This window comes from Montipora capricornis, chromosome 8, assembly GCF_036669925.1.
Source record: "Montipora capricornis isolate CH-2021 chromosome 8, ASM3666992v2, whole genome shotgun sequence".
NCBI lineage: Eukaryota > Metazoa > Cnidaria > Anthozoa > Scleractinia > Acroporidae > Montipora > Montipora capricornis.
The window spans coordinates 27,718,374-27,723,373 of NC_090890.1; the positions used below are offsets into that span (position 1 = coordinate 27,718,374).

A 5,000-nucleotide genomic window follows, 5' to 3' on the forward strand; every position below is an offset into this window, starting at 1 on the left:
CCCCCCCCCTTCCCCTAGCCATAAATAACGAATAGTCCCTAACTACGATATGAGTGCCTACACTAATTGCAAGTAGTTACCTTCACCGGTTCGCAACCGTGGAATTCGACCATAAGGGCAATCGTTCAATAAAAACGTGCCTTTTTGCTGTGTACGAAGCGTTGATTCTCGGTGGAGGTATTTTTGCGATGGTTTAATTCTGGATTTGACATTTCGGTTCGTCTCTTAGAAAGGGGGAATATTTCACGACAAGAAATTGCCGAAGTTATTATAGTGTCGCTATTTGGAAGCAATTATTCGGAATCAGGAAAAGTAAAATATCCACCGGCGACTTGGAGGTTAGTGAATCGAGCCAAAATTGCCTTGCATTCTTGTCTAACTAAAGCTAGTTGGTGTTAAACTGAGAGGTCCCGCAAAGTGTGCTTAGGAGGCATATTCTAGCTCTGAGCAGTCACTTTTTGAATACAGCATCCCGTAATTAACAAACGTCGGATGATTTAAGTGTGGGAGAAAAAAGCGTACTAACTTTAGGATTTAAGGCGCTGTTACACTGTGAGATGTTTCGTGCAACTTGTCCCGCTACAGTGTCGCCAAAACATTGCGAGACAAGTTGCACGAAACATTTCACAGTGTAACAGCACCTTTCAGAAACCCCTAAAAACAACTGGAATTTGTCGCTAACCTACGGAGCAGCAATGAATCCTTCAGTTTTCACAAAGTCAATTGTCTTGTTTTGATGTTTAGCCCTTTCAGGTCGTGAGTACCGTAATTTCTGTATTAAGCCACCCCCCCCCCCCAACAAAGAGGGGGGATACTGCTTGGAGTTTACGCCCACTGGTCCAAGTTTATCTAGAAGATTGAAAAGGCATTGATACATATTTTAAAGACTGAGCTAGAAAAAAAGGCTGACAAACTGAAAGATATGAAGCTTAATGTCAGTGCAGTAAAGACCTTGAATAAAGTATTATATCTTTGAAATCCTGTAGTATTGATTAGTTGGGGATGGGCTAAAAAGAGAAGGGGGAGGGGAGGGTTATCAGAGAGGGGGACTGAACAAAGAAATTACGGTACAGGAATTAGTTTTCACACCAATAACGCTTCAGTGATCACAGATCGACACCCAGTCACCTTGGTCATGTTTGTCCCAAACCAAACCCTTATCATTAAATATTTTTGTAGCAAATAGAATGTAGATACAAATATTATGTACAAAAATCGAAACGAATTTTACAGTCATTTAGTTTTAAGAATGAGAAATTTCATATTGCCGGCTCAGTGGAGTTAATCGTCCAGTGTTGAGCTTTTATTATCAACGCTCGTGCTGCAAAAAAGCAATAAACTGTAGCACTTTCGATCTCAGACGTCCGTGGACAAGGGCTTTTTTTCAGCCAACTTTACGGAACGTTGATTTCAGTCTGCCGTTAAAAAATTCTGATCTTTGGGGCTCTGTAGTTTCGAAAATACCGATCTCGTGACGCCATTTTCTGTTTCTCTCCCCTAAGAGACAGGCCCGAAACGATGTTGACGACGAGTAAAACCGGCCGAAGATATTACGGGTAATTCATTAAAAGCTTTGTCCGAGGAAATAAGAAGCAGGTGGAGACTTTTCTTCAGTTTTTTTCCTTTTCTCAGCCGTAGGAAGAACAAAGGAATAGCGCCACGTGGTCGGTATTTTCGAAACCGCAAATCCACAAAAAATGGTATAACGTGATCAGAATTTTTAAACTGCAGAGTGAAATCAACAGTCCGTGAAGTGGGATGGAAAAAAAACCTTTTGTCCATGGACGTCTGAGATCGATAGTAAATTGCAAACCTTCTCCAATGGCAAACATGTGTTTCGTAGCGGCTACCTGTTCTTTTCTTTTGCATTAAAAAACTCGCTTGTCGCCAAAATTTTGCCCTTCTGAATGCATGGCTGCACTTACGTAAATTTCCCCGAAATGTTTGCCTACTATGCTAAGTAGCTTACTAACTTAAATAGAGATTCTGGTTCGGTGGAAGGGAAACAGGCTACCCATGGAAAATACACGTGGGCAGTATTTTTACATGTGGTTCGTAATTTCGGAACAAGATATACCGTGTTTTCAGAAGACAGGAAAATGATCGAATGTCACACATCCTTTCACAAGCAATTGTGCATACACTCTGTTGCCCAGTTTCCGGCCGGTACCAGTTTCCGGCCAAAAAAAGGTAAACTCGGTTACTTTCGATGCGATTTTAACTCTTCGTCCACCGAAGCGATCCGTCGGAAAAAAAACGAACATCTCCGCTATCAACTGATGGTTTAGGCGGGCTTTTTGGTTGAGAAACGAGCGAACAAGAAGGGATTTTGTTCAGGTGAGTAAAATCTTACCGGCTAATTTTTGGCCTTTTCACTGCACAGCGGGAGCTTGATAATTTTTTGAAAGAATTTACATTGAAGATGGAAGTAATTAAGGGACTTGTCATCATAAGCTAGAACTTAGCTGTTTGCGAACGTCAGAAGTCTAAATCCTAGCTAAGATTTTCGCATACTACGCCAGTTTCCGGCCACTGATCTGCACTCACAGATAGATTGTTTAAAACGTATTTGAATTAATGAAATTTTATAACTTACTACTCGAGAAATTAATGAAATCTACATAGCTTAAGCAAGCATGGCGTAATGAGGTACATATTAACTCAGAGGTGCTGTGTTAATTGCCCGTGCCTCTTCCCAGAGAATATCGCGCGGGCTTTGTCAAGGTTATACCCTACCCATCGTTAGCAGCTATCTATGCCCTACCATACAGCCAAAGTAACCATTTTGCTCTAATCCCATAAAGTACAGTCGCTAAGCCACATCGAGATAGCCTTGGAAGTCCGTTTAGTCGAGCGGATTGAATGAAATTTCTGCTTTCTATTGATGGCCGAAAACTGGACTCGCTGGCCGGAAACTAGGCAACTTACTAGTTTTGCAAAAAATGGCATAATTTCTTTAGTACTTGAGGTGGGGAGCCGATCTCCGTATATTTTAAAGTGCACCTAAACCCAAATGTTTTTTGTTCCTAATGTAAATCTCCCCATCCAAAGCAAACATATGCCAGCATTGTTACGCACAATTTCGCTTTTTCTGTGCCGTGCAAGCCACGTAAACTGGCAGAACTAGCAGTAATTTGGACCCACGACCGTCATGCGAGAGGCATGGGTCTCTTCTCGATTTTACGTCACAAACTGCTTTGCATTCCTATTTTCAAAGAAATTTTGCATTGCAAAGCAGTTTGTGACGTAAAATCGAGAATAGACCCATGCCTCTCACATCACGGTCGTGGGTCCAAATTACTGCTAGTTTTGATACCTTTGCGCTTATTGCCCGACAGATAAAAAAGCGTAATTTGAGGTAAGAATCGTCAAACAAGTTTGCTTTCCGTGGAGAGATCAATATTGTACACTAAAAATATTTGGGTTTAGGTGCACTTTAAAGGTAAGTAAATGAACTGTCTCTTGTAGGAAAATGAGAAAGTTTCCGTGCATAAACAAGAAGTTAGGGCGATTACAAAGTGAAAGTGGCCGGAAACTGGGCAACATACTGTACACTAATGGCTTGCATTCTCGTTGGTTCACGATATGCGCTCTCTCAAGTTTACTGGGACTGCCAGAATCCTCGAAACTTTATCAAAAGAAACGAGGTTCTAGTTAATTTTAAAATTAGTCTTGGTGACAAGCTCATAAGAAATATTCTCAATTGTATGAAATGACGTCAACTCCGATTATGCTAACAACAAACAAATTATCGCCGGCCGCGGTTTAAAAACCTCATCTCTCTCAGAAAGAGATTGAAACTAGCTGGTAGGTATTGACCTATTGAGAATCCACCCAATTGGTCGGCACTTAATTCCGAGGCAAACCAACAAACTTTGCAAACAAAAAGATAAGAAATCGAATACGCAAATTCATTGTCTTTAATGACTTTATCACGGTTCAAATAGCAGGTGAAAATAGATCTAGCATTACGGGAAGCCCCTCGGGAAAATGGAGTTACGCAAGCAATAACTGTCTTTCTGGAAAAACGCAAAAGCGCGAACAACGCGTATGATTAGTATCTGTTCTAGATACTACATAGATTTGCCTCGGCGCTATAAGTTGGGTTCGCCTTTGAAGTGAAAAACGTCCCACGTCCACTCTACTAGGCCGCCATAATGATGATGATGATGATGATGATGATGATGATTATTATTATTATTATTATTATTATTATTTGCTGTTGTCATTGTCTACATTATGTTCCATTAACATAAGAGTTTGCTCACAGAAGGCATCATGCTATTTACAAATTGACTTCAAAAGGCAAAAGAACTTATTAACTTAGTTTAATCTCCAATTTTGAGCATTTGGCTTTGACAACGAGCCAGTTATTAGGATGGCAAAGGCGCTGTCGATATCATGCATATTTGTTGTAAAATTAAGAATTTTGGACGCATCATTGCTTAGATGTTATCTGGTATCTAGGGTTTTCAGAGATAGCACGTTATACAATGCACTTTCAGTATTCAGTACTTTATTCTTGACTGACTGATTAGAAAACGATAACCTTGTTCTAATAAAACAAAAAATGTAAACATAGATTCCTGTTTAACAGTTAGCGGGATTTGCATCAGTAGTAATTAAACATTTTCCTGATAGCAAACAAAGCTTTATTGTAATAGTTAGCTCTCAGCAAAATACTGTTAACCATCTCAAAAAGAAAGTTCTTCAGACTTTTCGCAACTTATCCGAGTCCCCTACTCTCTGAAGTGATTTACTGATGCTGAACCACGTTTTGAGGAATATAGGTTTGAAGGACGAACTTTTTAAATCAGGCATGTTTGGAGGGAGGGTATAATGATGTTATTTTTGTCGTAATTTACCATTGTGACCTTTGGAGGTTTAAGAAAGTTCTCCAGAAAGCATAAGCGCCATTTTAGGGGCTCAGAAAAAGAACCCACTGCAGAAATCCTACATTTCAACAAAATCACTCAATAATACCCACGCATTTACCGGAA

The 5,000-nt window shown here is 40.1% G+C and overlaps 1 protein-coding gene across 1 annotated transcript in view; it reads left to right on the forward strand.

Moving 5' to 3' along the window:
- Window positions 1-3,306: 3,306 nt before the first annotated feature.
- The window catches only part of LOC138013902 (pneumococcal serine-rich repeat protein-like), a 29,724-nt gene continuing 28,030 nt past the window's right edge, over window positions 3,307-5,000 (forward strand). Inside the window, exon 1 of the mRNA XM_068860942.1 lies at window positions 3,307-3,358. The gene's annotated coding sequence lies outside the window, so the exon portion shown is untranslated. The remainder of the gene's footprint in view (window positions 3,359-5,000) is intronic.